At 43.7% G+C, this 16,790-nt stretch overlaps 1 protein-coding gene across 2 annotated transcripts in view; it reads right to left on the bottom strand.

Annotated features, from left to right (window-relative positions):
* Positions 1–16,790, bottom strand: part of NIPA1 (NIPA magnesium transporter 1) — a 48,041-nt gene that overhangs the window by 18,182 nt on the left and 13,069 nt on the right. Inside the window, exon 1 of one of the 2 annotated variants that reach the window (XM_051608630.1) lies at positions 13,256–13,470. The exons of the other annotated variant lie outside the window; for it this stretch is intronic. The gene's annotated coding sequence lies outside the window, so the exon portion shown is untranslated. Of the gene's footprint in view, positions 1–13,255; positions 13,471–16,790 lie in introns of those variants that run through there. 2 annotated transcript variants of the gene reach the window in all.

Here is a 16,790-nt window from a genome sequence, read left to right on the forward strand (position 1 = left end):
ATAGACATCCACTCTGTCAGCAACTGAAGCAGTAGGAACAGAGACTGCAAAGAAACCAGCAAGAAGTCAGTGACAATCCTTGCTATTTTTTCTGGCTTTTGAGAACTAAAGACCACACTAAAGGCAGTTAAATGAAGACTTGTGCGATGGTCCACTGAACCTGGGCCTCAAGATGACCTAAAAATCCTTTCTAAGGAGACTTGAGCAGTTGCCTGGAGTGTAAAAGTGGATTTGGTGTAAGTGGATCATCACTGATATGACTGGGTCCTGCTTTGGCAAGGAAGCAACCTGAATCTTGTTTGTAATCCAGCTGTTTGTTTGCTGTGGGCATCCATACCTGTGGATGGGAGAAAAAATGGAGACCTGCTGAAACTGCACTGCACTGATGGGTCCTGTCAGATTTTAGCTGTCTACTTTATTACTAAGGACTTTGTTGAACTGGACCAGAGAAGACAGTATGTACAATCCCTGGGCCCATGTTTGGGCTTTAAAATCCCATAGTGTTCTTTGTGAAACGAAATTGTAGCACTGAGCTCTACCACACTGTGGACAGTGGCCACAAGACTCCTGAAAACGTCCAATGAAGCTAGAACAAAACAAAACAAAACAGGATAAGCCTTCATGTCCGAAATTGAATGACTGAAACTGCAACAAAATGCTGCCTTACATCCCATCTGCACCATAGGAGGTGGCACAAGCCTCGGTGGTCTCTGCGCCCTATAGGTTACAAGAGGAAAGGCAGCCCATGGGGTATAGTGACTTCCTTCCAGGGCGAAACATCAGGCTGCAAACAGCACAACCCAGTACAGCCTTGAGGAGAAAAGTGAGGACACATTAGGTTGCCTTTGTTAAGGGGTCCAGGGCTTGTGCAATGGAGCTTGTTATTGATGTGCAAGTCTTAAAGTCTGGTCTGAATGAGTAACAGAGGCTTGCTATCTCTCTTGCTCGTGGAAAACAAAGTATTTGCTAAACGACAGTGGCCACATATAATTCTGGAGTTTTGGAGAACTTAATCATCCTTCTGGAAGAGATGGTACAAGGCTGATGTTAGGCTATTGACACAGAATGCCTGGCAGGTGTGCTGCAGACATGTCATACCATTTCAGCTCTCCTGTGAGGAAAAAAAGTTCTTTTAATCCATTGCCAGCATCTTGGGAAGACTCCATCCATTCTTCTACCTTTGATGGTAATCCATGCATCCCTGCATCCAGCTCCTGTCTGCTGCTGACTCCAGGAGCCTAGTCCAGGACTTACCCAGGGCTGCCCTGTAGCCTTGGTGGTGACATGAGCGTTACTGGGGAGGAGGGACACAACAGTGGTTTTGTAGATATTTGTATTTATTTTTACATACTTCATTATTTTCCTTATCATCACTACTGTTTCATTAAAGCTGTGCAGTTTTGTTCCCAACCCATAAGTCTGTCTGCCTTATTTTCTTTCCCTCCTTAGAAGGGAGAGGGGTTAATTGTGAGCATCTGTCAGTTGTTTAATTGCTAGCCCAGCCTTAAGCCTTGACAGCTTCATGAGCTGCATACCAAACTAGCATATAGTCATCACTGAACCACTTGTGGTGGTAGTATCTTCCTGTTAAGCTGGTCATCTGCCAATTCAGTGAGTGGAGACCAAGATTTAGGGTATAACTCGGAGACCTGAACAATTCAAATTCTCTCAAGTGAAGAACATTGGAGGCACTCCTACTAATCAAGTACTTTTGCTCATAAGATTTGCTGGGTAGTTCCAAATATACATATATATGTATATATATATATATATATGGCTTTTCTATTGCATTGTTCCTCAGGAAAGTGTACTTTTCTAGCAGACACTTCAGGGAATACAGCAGCCAGCTGCCTGCTCAGAGATCAGTTTTTGTGAGGTTGTGTGCATCCTGTACTGCAAAGCCTGAGTTTCTTTGTAAAGTTTATTTTTATATGGGTGCTTTTGAATGGGGTTTCAAGTCAATATTGTTAGAAGCCTGTAGATGCACTGCAATGCATCTTAACTGGATTTTTTTGTCATCAAACTAAACAATAGGGTACCAATTTCATCATAAGAATGGCCCATGTTTAACTACTTTCCTCGTGAAGCTTCACTTTCAACTGACCATGCATTTTCAAACTGTAAACCATTGAGCTTTTGGGATCCAGATCTTGAATTCTAGGTGTTTTCAATATGCCACCATCCTAGTATTTTATCTACTAAATATGTGCCTTTTCAGAAGCAAAGCTACATTGCCAACTTCACTCCCCGGAGAGCACAAAGAAGCAGCCTGACTGCTCTGGGAGAACAGTAGTGAGAAGCTGGGGTTCCCAGCTACTGGGGCTAAACAGGGCCATAGGAGGAGAAATGGTGATGGGCTGATGCAAACTATTTCTAGGAAGATTCTACCAGACAGCACATGGAAAAGGAGGCTTTCCATGAAGTTCCTCTGCTCCAAATCAGAGCAGCTGCAGAGCCAGCTACCTTAGTATTTAATATTTAGTATTTAAAACTGAGCTTAATATTTAACATAGAGTTAGTTTGAGAATTGTAATGAAAGGCAGCTGTGGTAGCTACTTAACCTAAGTTGGGAGGAAACCAATTGGCATGAGGGTAGCCTTGCTGTGTTTGGCAGATATTCAGTGTTATCACACAATCGTTGCACATGCTGAGCTTCACCTTTTAATAAGACAAGGCTATATTTATATGAAGTGTAACATTAAGATCTTAGGCAATGTCAGAAAGGGATTGTCACCTTCTAGGAAAATTAATTCATCTTCTATAAATCCTGGCAATGCCTACATTTAAAAGTCATTTTTCTTAGTAGTCAAGGTGCCTATTATAAGATAGATCAATGTTAATGCACTGTTGTATGTCATGGATCCTCACATAAAAAGGGTTTCAGTGATGACTACAATGCATGGGTTAAATTTGCTCTGAGTTTATTGAAAGCAGCTGACAGGAATGTTAACTAAGTTAGGTGAAATTGGAAGTCTTGGTTCTGGTTCTTTGCAGATGAGGTACCAGAGTTGTGGGTCAATTATTGGACTGAATACTGACCTGCTTCTTACATCAGCTTTGGCATACGTATGTCTTGAAGATTTCTTCAATAGTGCTTGCTCCTCAAATACTTATTCCAAAGGGGTCAGTTCCTCTTACAGTTCTACTGATAGTTGGCTCAGCATTATCTTTATCCTGTATATATGAAGATGGTGATTACTGATATCTTTACAACCATGGACTTGTGCACAAAAGGTATTGGGAGGTTGCTAAACTGTCAGAAAGAGATCTGAGAAAGGAATCCCTGTGCTTAGCTGTCACTAACTTTGAAGTGCCCAAAGGCATTTACTGGCTAAATGGGATCTTCAGCAAATATTGTAGGCAGAGTCAACCTTCAGGGCAAGTCTTCCTGTGTACAGCCTGCAGAGGTATTTAATGTACATCATACTCTCTCTGGCTTTAATGATAAAAAAGTATTTTAATGCTGATTTTAATGAAAACCGCTGCTGAAATGAGATCTTATGGTTGAGAGTCATGGACAACTGTAATAAATAATAGTATCTCAGGTCTAATGATCTAATCTTAAGCTCATTGAAATGATGAGGTTCCTTTGTCACATAAATGTGACTACAAAAAAAAAGAAACAGAACAAAACAACACGTTTTAAAAGGAGCCTGTGAACAAAAGAGTATTTTTAAATCTTTTGTCTCAGGACATCTTTGCTTCCAGTGAGGCTGACTGCATAATAGCACTGTGAAAAGCAGATAAGATAATTGCTACTTCAGCAATAGAACAGCAGGAACTTCTAAAGCTTCTTCCTCTCTCTGAGTTAGCCAGTAGCTGAAACAGAACCATTCTCTAAGTTTCTTTTGGGCTGTTTGGCTGACTTCAGTTTTGCCAACCCCCAAAATTAATATTTGGGAGAGTTCCCTCTTTTTGGTCCTTAAATAAGTATTTGTTTTGTCTGATTGTTTTGTTCTTTCCTTTTAAAAACTTCTGCCTCACTCTGAACTCAGGGACTGTGATAGGTAGAGCAACACCTGCCAGGCTAGAGCAGGGAAGGCTTTCAGCCATCGTTGTCAGAGTTCCTACTCCTCAAAAAGCAAGAAGCCAGCTGCATTTTGAGATGGGTATTAGTCAGATGCATAGAGAGAAGGAAATATCCCAGCTGCAGTATCAAGTAGGAAAACAAAGTTCTTAGCTCAGGAACCAGAAGTATGCTTCACTCATACTGCACTGCACCCAGGACTACTGCCTTATTTAGGAGGCAGACACATTTTGGGTAGAGGCTGGTTCTTTCTACAGGTTTCTATACTCATGCCAATTCTTCCCACTGTGGGAATGGCTGAGGAGCACTGTGAATATAGGCTATCCTGCACAAGTCATGGGGGGCTGCCAAACATTAGTCCATTCTTCCTTTTGCTTTTGCAATGAGAATGGCCACGTGGTTGCTGACAATACAGCAGCATGCAGAAGTGCTCTTCCCTGTAGAGCCTGCACACCTATATTGTAAAACACAAACTCCTGTCAAATGATCTAAACAATGAGAAAATCAGTAGTAGCAGGTTCAAAGCCATGGCTTTGTCTGGCTGCTAGGGGAGTAGCTTGAGGAAACGACCACCATGCTGAGCTGCTGAGACAAGGTGGGTTTTTTTCTACCAAGTAAGAAAACAGCCTGCTATTTGCAGCAGTCCTTAAAGCAGATGCATGCAAACACTTGCTCATCTGAGCTGTGAAATGAATGCATTACAGTTACCCTCTGAGATTCAGTACTGAGCTGTTCTCAATATTTGAGATTAAGCACATAGATCCACTAACAGGAGTGTGCTGAGCAGGAAGCAGCACACTTACCTGCCACCTGAGTGTCTGGGCTGTCAGCTTTTTTTCTACTGGTTCACTAGTTAGGCATCTTTTTTCCAAGCACAGGGGTTTGTAAGCAGGGTTATACAGATTTTTGAGTACACAGTGATTATTCATTGGTGAAAGCACACAGAAGACAGCAAGGTCTGACATGCCTAGTATGTAAGACTCAGCACAGCAGTGCAGGGTGAGATCTTCTCCATGGCGCCACATGAGAAAGCACTAGTCTTTGTGGCTCCTTGGAGTAGGCTAATCCTCTGTGCTGCTGAATTGCTGACTTCTAACTGGCTTCTGCTTTTTGTCCTCAGATTTATAATTTTCACATTAGTGGCTTTCTCTTGAGACCTTGAGTTAATAACTAATATATGCGAGTCAACAATTTCACTTTCTTTTTTCCTTCTTCTGTTTTTGTTTTGTTTGTTTTGTTTTGAGAGCTGCTGAGAAAAAGCCTTCTCCTGTTGTTTCTGATCCTGATGTCCCTGCTGAGGAGCACTGGTTTGGCTCTGAGGCTTGCAGCAGTCACAGACTTCTGCTTTCTTTCTCAGCTTACCATCAGAAGCTTCTTCACAGAGCTCCTCCTGCTCCCTCTGCCCTCTTCTTGCCATGTCCCACGCTGCACTCCAGCCAGCACTCCCTCTGAACACATCCAAACTAAAAGCAACGCTTAGTGGGAAGAGCACCCAAAATCCAGAATGTACTTATGGTGAGGGGGATGTAAAAAAGCAATCTGAGGACTGCTGTCTCAATGCATCTTCTCCCACACTGCTGAGGAGGAAGTAGCACTTCTCCACATCCCAAAATAGCATGACAATATTCAAATGCCCAAATGGCACTTTGTGCATTTATGATGGGGGTTTCTCCTTTGTCACAGGAAAGATCTCTGTAGGGACTGAGTCATGCTAGTACCTGGCTGGGTCCCAGGGGAAAAGCTAGGGAACCTGTGGGGACAGATGCTCACCCTGAAGAAATTTGCTGATAGCATCCATCCTTCCTCTCTGGCCCTTCCAGGCAGTTGTCCAGCCTGACAGCCCTGCCTAGCAATGACTTAGGTGTAAATATTGCAGTGCATTGCTGTTGGTGAGCTCCCAGTGTCCTTCAGGGTGATGCTCAGAGGAGACCCAACCACCAAAGAGAGCCTTAGGTCTTATCTCCTTAGTCTCTCAAACTGCATCATTCATACAAAACCTAGAAGCTGGGAAAACTGTAATTTTAGCTGCTGGTTTTTACTTGAGTATTGACTGAGTTCCTCTGATCTTGAGTTCCCTCTCTGTTGTTTCTCAGTGGGTTTTTGTTCTTGGAATTTTTAAAAACCTTCAAGCTCTTTTCCTGTTCTACTCCACTAAATTTTTTTCTGGTTATTTACCTATGTCTCAATGACTAAAGTTTTTGAAGGGGTGAACCTCCATGCTTTCTATCTCCTTTTCAGTTAGATAATTAAATATTACTGCAATAGGTCTCCAACACTGAGATGAAGCATGGGAAATCAAGATAGTTTCTTGAACTTTGATGTAACAGTAACAATGAGCTTTGACCTATAAGCTAGAGTTAAATAAACAAATTCCCTGCTGTGAAACTATTTTTCCTCAGTTTAACAAATACTTGCAAACTGAACCAGCAACTTGACTGTCGCATGTGTATCTTTACAGTCAATTAGTCTGACAGTCTGGCCAGTTTTGATGGCCCATGTAGGTTAAACACAAAGTCTGTTTTAAATGGTGGTTTCAGAATTGACAAGAAATGCCAAAATTCAGGTTTCCCAAGCAATTTTGATTTGGTCCTTTAGTTCAAATATATGCTGATAGTACAGTACTGGTTCAAAAAGCTGAGAATCACTGTACTTGTATGACATGGGTAGAAGGCAACAACATGAACTTGCTTTAGGAAGGACGCTACTATGAGGCAGAGGTCTTCAGCTTGCTGGAGTATTTCAAAGATGTCTGGTGACATAGGGGTCCAGATGTAGAGGACTGTAATTTTCTTCTAGAACCAAATATCATGTGGGACAGCTGGACTGTGCTGCTGGCAGGGTGTCCTGGTTTGAGCCAGGATGAAGCCAATTTTCCTTTTTACTGATTTTTTTTTTCCTTCAGTAAGCTTTCTTTTAACTAGTAACATTCTGTTCTAGCTAGGCTGATAAGACAGTGGAATGTTTTTCTAACTGCTGGGGCTTCAAGGTCGCACCTTCACTCTGCTGGCTCAGAAAACTATGGGTAGATCTGTGACTGCCCCCCTCCCCGCCCCGTAGGAGGTTGAGTTAGACAGACAGCAAAACTGGCCAGAGATATTCCATCCCATGTATCTATGTAAGCTCAGAGGAAGGTCAGAGATCACAGAAGACAACTTCCTTCCTGCTTCTCCTTCCCTTCTCTTCCGTCCATGGCTGGCATCTGGGTAGGACTCCATCCATCCAGCACCATCGATCCCCAGGCTCGAGCTCTCCTGACCCTCATCACTCTGTGCTCTCTCCAGCAGCAGCTCCGGGATTTCTCGGGACTGCTCCAGCTCAGGGGAGTGTGGTGGGAGTTGCTGGGGGTGGGGGGAGGCGAGAGGCTTTTGCACGTACCTGAACATATCTGTATATAATTGTATATATGTTCTTATATCATTAGTGTTTAATTAAAGCTGTGTAGTTTAGTTTTCAATCCAGCCAAGTCTCTCTCTTTTTCTCTCTCTCCTTCCCTACCTGGCTGGGACGGGGAGGGGATCGAGAGCGTTGTTGTTGAACCCGAGTCAAACGGTGACAAAGGGCCATGAGGGACCTTGTAGATGTGACTTGCCCTGGCTAGCCTCAGCTGGGACTTCCACCCACACTCTCTGCCCGTTGATGCAGGACCTCCAAAGCTGCTCAGAGCAGGGTGTGAGCTATGTCACAGGATCACAGAATGGTTTGGGTTAAAAAGGACCTTAAAGATCCTCTAGTTTCAACACTTTCCACTAGACCAGGTTGCTCCAAGCCCCATTCATTGTGGCCTTTAAGTAGAATTACATTGTGTAAAGAAATGCTGAAAACTATATCTAGAAATTATGAAAGCAGCCAAGCAACCTGCACGTGGGTAAATGAAGAAGCAGTATCTCAAATGGTCCTCCCTCAAATGCAAGTGTCATGAACTGTTCCAGTGCTAATTGACAGCATATCCGTGTCACAGCAGTGTGTACTCCTGGTCAGGTCCCTGACATGCCTGAACATTTGTTTGCATCTCCAAGGCTCACCTCAGACCTGCCTTCTTGCTTTTGTCTGTTACCATCCTGTTCTGCTTGCCCAGCTCAGGGACTGTGCCATGTTGATGAAGGCACTGCTTGTCCTGTGCTCACCTCGTGGCTTGCCTTGCCTTCTAGGGCCCCTCCCCTGCTGTCAAAACCATGCCCCAGCAACCCGACAGCCAAACCGAATAGGTCCAGAGATGTGCTTTGCTGCACCTACAGGTTGGCCTTCAGACTCGTGCCATGCTGCACGTACCCCTTGGCTGCAGAACAACCTCGGCCAGCTCACAGCAACAGCTCCCGCTCGGTGCTACTGATCACACCAGCTGTGCGTCCTTGCCCTTATCTAACAGTGTGTCAACCTCACCACACACTTCGGTGTCATTGGCAAACTTGCTGAGGGTGCACTCAATGCCACTGTCCATGTCACTAACAAAAATGTTAAACAGCACCAGTCCCAGTACCAACCCTTGGGGAACACCAGTCATCACAGGTCTCCATCTGGACATTGAGCTGTTCATCACAACTCTTAGAGTGTAACCACCCAGCCAGTTCCTTACCCAATGAATGGTCCATCCATCAAATCTGTACCATTTCACTTTCAATAGCAGGATGTCGTGCAGGACAATGTCAAAGGTTTTGCACTTTGCACAGGTCCAGGTAGATGACATCAGTTGCTTTTCCTTTGCCCACCAATGCCATGACCTCACTGCAGAAGGCCACCAGATTAGTCAGGCAGGATTTACCCTTGGTGAAGCCACATTGACTGTCACAAATCACACCTTTGTTTTCCATGTGCCTTAGCAGAGCCTTCAGGAGGACCTGCTCCATGGTCATGCTGGGCACAGAGGTGAGACTGACTGCTTTATAGTTCCCTGGGTTTTCTTTTTCCCCCCTCTTGAAAATGGGGGTTATGTTTCCCCTTTTCCAGTCAGTGGGGATTCCTCCAGACTCCCAAGACTTTTCAGATATGATGAACAGAGGCTTTGCAGCTACATCAGCCAGTTCCTTCAGGAGCCATGGATGAATCCCATCAGGTCCCATAGACTTGTGCACCTTCAGGTCCTTCAGATGGTCATGAACCTGCTCTTCTCCTACAGTGGGGAGATCTTCCTTTTCACAGTCCATGCCTTTGCCTTCACTCACTTGGATGATGTGACCAGAGCCTTTGCTGGTAAAGAATGAGGCAAAGTAGTCACTGAGTACCTCAGCCTTCTCAGTGTTCTGCATGGCCAGGTCTCCAGTTTCCTTCTGAAGCAGGCCCACATTTTCCCTCATCTTCCTTTTATTGCTGACATACCTGTAGAAACTTTTCTTGTTGTTCTTAACATCCCTGGCCAGGTCCAAATCTTATCTGAGCTTTGGCCTTCCTTATCTGATCCCTTGCTTCTCTAACAACTTGTTTGTACTGCCCCCAGGATACCTGGCCCTGCTACACTCTCTGTATTCCTTGTTTTTACATTTAACTGTGACCAGGAGATCCCTGTTCATCCACCACTCTTACCTGCCTTCCTCTTTGTTGGGACACATTGCTCCTGGGCATGGAGGAGGTGATCCTTGAATATGGACCAGCTTTCCTGGGCTCCCCTCCAGGGCTTTGTCCCATGGTACCCTACCAGGCAGATCCTTGAAGAGACCAACATCTGCTCTCTTGAAATCGAGGGTAGTGAGCTTGCTTCACTCCTTCCTCACTGCCCTAAGCATCTTGAATGCTTCAGCATGTCATGGTTACTGCAGCCTAGTCTCCCATTAAGTCAAGATGCTGCTTCAGTGTCTGTTTTTCAGCATCTAAGCACACTATGAAGTGACAAGGACATGGCCCCAAGCTGAAGTGTCAGAGTGGGAGGGAGAGACTTATTGCTTGCTAAGTTTTGGTGGAGTAGAAACACAGAAGATTACAGGGCAGTGAAAAAGATGATGGCTGGCTTCTCAGTGAATGGATTGTGAGCAGGAAAGATTATTAGATTGACAACTGCAAAGGAAGCAAGTCACAACCAGAGAGAAAATGTGTAGGTCAGCAATGGTGATGAGAGGGGGCAATTCTATTCTGAAAACTATGCCACTCAGGGGAGGCAAAATTTAAGCTTAAGACTAAAGGTGGCAGAGGGAATAGGCTGGGCACTGTCACTAACAGGGTGGAAGAAATTAAGCTGTGTTTTTTTAATTCAAGTTTTTGCCAAGTGCAAAATTGGCACAACAAAATGTCACCCAATCACTGCACACAAAATTTCATGCTACTGAGAACCTTCACTTTTTAAGGTCATGGCAGTCTGATTCTCATATCCTGCATTTCAGTTAACTAATAGACAGTGCCTCCTTTATTACCTTTTCTTAAAAATAAGGGAGGTAAGCATGTGCTTATCATAAGCCAGTTTAGATTTGAATGTCTAAAATGGATTGAGAAATGAAACACGTATGAAATGACAGCACAGAAAATTCTAGTACATGCACTTTCTAACTAAATAATCACTTCAGCAAGCTGAAAGCATTTACTAGCTTCAGATTTAGTTGTTTCTGGATGCTGATCAGTGTCTATGATTCCAAGACATCTAAACTTAGCTTCAGCTTAGCTGGGTATGTATTTAAGTAGCTGGTTGATCATTCTGCCTTCCCCATTTTCTGTGCTGTATCTTTCTCTAACAGTGTTGACATGCTTGGGAAGAGTGGAGTAAAACGATGTCATTATCATGAGGCAATCCCCTTTGAAAGAGTGATGAGGGTTTTCGTCTGACACTCCCTTTAAGAAAAAAGTGATTAGTGAAATTAGTGGTGTAAATTTTGTGCAATGCTTTCTCTTTTCAGCCTCCGTTATAACTGATGCTCACTGTGCACATTCCTCCCACAATGTGGAGCTGTCTCACCAGGGAAATGGGAGGATGAGCTGGGAAATTCTGAACTTGTACTGAAGAGCAGCACGAGCTTAAAGCCTTGGACAGTAGGCCCCCATTTTGGAGGGAAGGATGGTTATCAAAGAGGAGAGCGTCACTGCTACATTTAACACCTTGTTCTAATGCCTTAAATTATTTTCTCCTTACTTAGCAAAGGAAATCTCATGTTTAAGATAAACAATCAGCTGCAAGCCATCAGGCAAATACTTCCAGCTTGCAGTTTAGCTGCAGCCCTTTGTTCCCAGGGTCCTCCTTCCCCTCCTTGCCCAGCACTGAACTGGATTTTTATAAATTAAGGCTCACTCAAGGGCAAGAAGTTAAAAATCTCAGCAGCTCAAAGACACAGGCTGCTCTTGTGAAATATGCAAAAAACAGGTTCTTGAATGCATATCTGAAGGAAGCACTTCAGCTTTTTTCAGAAAGATAACTAATTTAAAATCCTTCTAAGCTAAGAGCTGACCTGAAATTCGGACAATTCTCATTTGTAAACCACTTCAAAATAGCTTACTCAGGCCAGTGGCTGTCTCTGTACCAGAGGGTTAACTGTACCTGTACAGACTGATTACACCAGGGTGTAAGTTTCCTCCTTTCCTATTTAGCAAAGGAGGGGAAAGGTGTCTGAAAGATTTTGGCTGTCATACAAGTCCTGATATATTTTAATCTTGTGCTATGTGCCTACGAAAATGGAGAATGCCACTATGAGTATGAAGTCCTATCCCCGTGATAAAATTATTTTTAACTTGCCTATGCTTAAATATGGGAATACTGCATGTTGTATACCTATGAGAAAGTTGTGTCAGTGGGCAGCAGGGAGGAAAGCTGCCTCTACCTCCTCCTCAGCTACTGAGCTTCAGTCATGCTGGCCCTTGTGTCAGAGAAGCAGGAGGGGCCATCACAGCAGACTCACTGGCAAAGTGGGGAGGAAGGGAGTCAGCAAGAGTGGAGCAAGTATGAAGAAGGGGAGAGATATTCTGGCTGGAGTAGGGAGCCTGACCCTGCAGAAGGCAAGCCCACAGCCATGCTTCAGAGATAAAGGAAAAGGAGTTTCCATATACTCTTCTCTGAGTCCCCCTGTGCTTGGTTAGCAGAAAAACTGACTGTTAGGTGCTTTTAGACTTCAGAGAAATGGGGGGACCCCAAGGTTTAAAGGACACATTTTCAAGTCTTTTTAATACAGTGCACCCAGCAGACCTGAGGCTGAGTGGTCTTGTTCAGCTACAACACAAAAGATTCACACAGAAGCCCTTTGGTGTGCTTACTTCAGGAGAACGAGAGGAAGGAGGGAAATCCAGCACTGCTGTTGACTGACTCATGGTCCTCTGAGCCATGAAGAAAGGTTTGGCTTCCAGACAAACTGTGCATGGTCCTACAGCCATGACATTCAAAGTTTCTAACCCTGTGAATCTCCATACCAAAACACAATGCTACTTGTGCCTACCCTTTTATTTTAAGGGGTGCCATTTATATGAAGGTATCAGAGCATATGGCTTATTATTTACATTGTGTACAGACTAAGGCAATCATTAGTTACATAGTTTATGTTCAACTACCCTACTAATGCTGAAATCAGTAAGATTTATTCAAAGGATTTCTCATTCACTGGAAGCTGCAACTGGTGAAACTATACTACTGCAAACATCACTGAAGTTCAGAATGGACCCTTTAGATATATCTGTGAGAAGGGAAAGTTCTGGAGGAGTACAAAGGACCTACTTGTTTCTCTTCTAAAGGAGCTTCAGGGCTTTCCTTTGCCTGCTGTCTCCTGAGGCTTTTCTGTTGAAGGAGAAGCTGGGTAGGCTGTCAGTCTTAACTGGTACTTCTGTGAGTCATCCTCATGAAAACAGAGAGGAGTGTTTCTAATTGTACCACTCACTGTGTCTAAGTGTTCACTGATGTGCAAGATGCTTACTGTCTAGTCTGTGCTAAAAAGATAATAATCTATGAAATCTTCCACACAATTGTTAAGATTTGTGCTAGGTGCACAGTTTTCACATTCTTACAACTTTGGAATGATGCACTTGAGCAAAAACTTCTCATTCTCAGTCTCAACCCAAAGGAGATTGATTTAAAGTTAGAAGGTAATATTTTTTGATACAGATTCCTGTAGTGAGAATTTAACTGTACCCAACATTACTGTGATGCCAGACCTGTACTGTTACAGAATTGGGGCTTGAAATATTAATGTATCAGACACTGAGACAGAAGCAAAACCCTATGCTTTCTTATAGTATTAACTTATGTGCAAATATATATGTAGGCTGTTAATCCTAAAGCCTCAGGGAAAAGACTTAAGGAAAGGAAGTGTCAAATGATAATTGTCAACTCACCCAGGTCCCGTTCAGGCCCTTCCTTGAAGCCCAGAGCACAGGCAGCAGGAAGGAGACTGGAGGCTAAAGGCAGGCAGGGTTAGATGACAATTTATCATCCCCTCACTGCTCAAGGACTCTTTGCTGCCAGTAAAACGTCAAAGCCGAATTCTCTTCTGGAGCCCTCACTTGCCTGCTGAGGGGCAGGGTTTGCAGAAGGTTTGCTTTTAGTACAGGAGTGGATGCTGCTGAGGAGAAGGGACATGCCATTGAGTGGCTAGGTCTATCTATAGCAGAAGCTAAAAACAGCACAGGCAGGTGAGTCCCAGACAACCCTCCACAGGGGAGCTGCGCTGCCTAGAAGGACGGACACTCTTACTGGAAGGTAGAATCAACACACACCTCTAGTAGTCCTGTCCTTTCCTCCCTTGGAAAAACCAAGCTTGAGGGTAAACCCTGTTAACACAGGCAAGAGTCCTTTCCCTGTTCTCCCAAATAGTCTTTCTACCCCCCAGAATCCAGTTGCTGGGAAATTATAATCTGAGCAGATGAGTTGGAAATAAGACCCAGCTGGCTCTGAGGCATTAAGTAAAAAGGGAAAAATGCTTGCTCCATTTGTCTAATTCCTTCCCACCCCCCTTTTTTCTCCCCCCTCAAATTCCAGTTACAAACAGAAGTTGATTTTTTTTCTTCTTGGATAATTATTTTATTTTTTTTTCTTTTTCTTTTTTTTCTTTTTGACTGGAAAAGGAGCTGGTTATCTCTGAAAAGATGGAGGTAAAAAATGAACTTATCCAACTATTTCAGTATGACTAACACCGACAGAGGCAGTGAATCATTTGTTTTCCTGCTCACACTGGTACCCTATATACAAATCAATAATTGTATTTCTTGACTTGATCTGTAGTGTGATGAAGCAGTAGCCAGTGTCTGGTGCTGCAGAAAATGCACTGCATTATGGCAACAGCTGTAAAGTCAAGGAGCATGAACTGTGATCAAGAGCTGCCCAGAGGAGTAGCAGCTGGGCTGGGATTAACACAGGCCATGTGCTTCTCTCCTCTCTACTGCTTCATAAAGGCAAGGATAAAGCCTGTTACCTTCCCTTTCTGAGTCCCCTTCTGGGAAAAAAAGGTTGGCCAGTCTCTTCCAGAGTGATTCTGGGGCAAACATTTGCAGCTATTAGAGACATCTTACACTGCCAGCCAGCCAGAGAAGCAGGAGGCAGGAGCTCAAGCTTTTTTAGCTTTTATACCAAAAGTGGATCCTACCATCTCCCACTTCAGAAGCTCAATATCATTTTCACATTAATTAAGAATACTTCATCTACTATAAAATATAATTTTAGGCTGAGGCTAACAAACATTAGGACAAGGTTCAGTGTGAATTTTGCAATTATAATTGGCTGTTCTTTTTTGATGAACTTGCAAGGGCTGTTGCAGAAATAGCTGCAGTTAAGAGACCAAGAAAAGATGAACAATAGCCAGATTTAAACTCAAAGAACACTGAGCTCTCAAAACAGTCCCAAAGGAAAACATATTTCTGAAAAGCATGATAGAGAAATAAAAGCAGGACGACAAGATGGGATATGACTTAAATTCATTTCCTTGGAGAGACAGCTGGTCCAGAATTGTAGATAAAGAAGCTGAGAGAAATATTAAGAAATAAATCAGTCTGAAGTGTAAATGTGTGGGTGTGTTGATAAAGTGGGAGGTAGTCTGGAAGGATGATGGATGGATGAAACAGCCTGAGCTTCTGACATTATGAAGACATATTTAAACCTATTTTTCAATGTGATTAATACTACAAATCTAATTCATACCGGACAACAGTTGTGCATAAGTCTATTAGCCCTGTGCCTATGCAATAGGTAAAGCACTTTTCTGCTATGACATGGACAAGGGGCTAGTGCAGCAGCACCATTTCCATCTTCTCTGGGATGAAGAAGAGGTAACTCTTAGGAGTTTCTGGTTCCAAGGTCCTGCACCCGAGTCAGGGCAACCCCAAACACAAATACAGGCTGGGTGGAGAATGGATAAAGAACAGCCTCGAGGAGAAGGACCTTGGGGTGTTGGCCAATGAGAAGCTCAACATGAGCCAGCAGTGCGTGCTTACAGCCCAGAAAGCCAACCATGTCCTGGGCTGCCACAAAAGAAGCATGGGCAGCAGGGCCAGGGAGGTGATTCTCCCCCTCTACTCTGCTCATGTGAGACCCCACCTGGAGTGCTGTGTCCAGTTCTGGAGCCCCCAGCATAAGAATGACATGGAGATCCTGGATAAAGTCCAGAGAAGGGCCATGAAGATGATCAGAGGGCTGGAGCACCTCTCCTATGGAGACAGTCTGAGAGAGTTGGGGCTGTTCAGCCTGGAGAAGAGAAGGTTCCAGGGAGACCTCATAGCAGCCTTCCAGTGCCTGAGGGGGCTACAGGAAAGCTGGGGAGAGACAAGGACTTGTAGTGAGAGGACAAAGGGTAATGATTAAAACTGGAGGAGGGGAGATTTAGGTTAGACACTGGGTGGAAATTCTTTAGTGTGAGGGTGGTGAGACACTGGAACAGGTTGCCTAGGGAGGTTGTGGATGCTCTGTCCCTGGAAGTGTTCAAGGGCAGGTTGGAAGGGGCTTGGAGCATCCTGATCTAGTGGGAGGTGTCCCTGCCCAAGCAGGGGGGTTGGAACTAGGTGATCTTTAAGGTCCCTTTCCAACTCAAACCATTCTATGATTCTATGAGTTACCCCAGACCTCTTCACCATAATACACAAGCCATTTATCCTTGGGGAATAAGTCCAGAATGTACACAGGAAATGGGGCACATTCTTTGGCAGCCCCCTACGTATAGCTTTTGAAAACTCTGTGCTCAAGCCCTGTGGTGTCATAGACACAAGGTATGTAATTATAATCTGAATTAATTGTCTTCCAGACTTTGTATGTTCAGCTCTTTGGGGCTGCAGACTTAAACTTCAGTCCTCCAACTATGTTGGACCTATCTGAGCAGTCCCATCCAACAACAGCATGTGTCCCATCAAGCTATGTGTCCTCTCCAGGGCTCCTGTGGCCTCATGGCATCATTAAAACACTTGTTGTTCTCCTTCAGGAGCCAAAGGATGAGGAATTATGCTTTCTTGGTTATCATCTTTCCATGGACACTTTGGAATCAGCAGGTCTAAGTAACCTCCCACAGAAATATTTGAGATGATCTCTACATTGCCTATGCTAACACATCTGGGAATACTATGGAAATTAAATAAAAACGGGAAGTTAATGGTGGTCCAGCCTTAGGACATCTAACTGCCCTTTTTAGATAATTTGGTTTGTTGGATTGACATTGATCTTAGGCAAAATAACAGGGGAAAAAACCTATATAGCATTACACTACAAAAGAGTAGGAAGGGATCGATAAAAGGAGATTTGGAAAGCTTCCCTGTTAAGCACAACAGATTTTTGTATTTGCTGAGATGACAAATTTGATAAAAGCAATGGTATATATTTAATAGATGTAACTTCCTCATTATATTAGACTGGGTTTTGACTGGAAACTAGTATTTTACAGCATTAGGCAAG

The sequence above is a fragment of the Apus apus genome, chromosome 1 (assembly GCF_020740795.1).
Source record: "Apus apus isolate bApuApu2 chromosome 1, bApuApu2.pri.cur, whole genome shotgun sequence".
Classification (NCBI taxonomy): Eukaryota; Metazoa; Chordata; class Aves; order Apodiformes; family Apodidae; genus Apus; species Apus apus.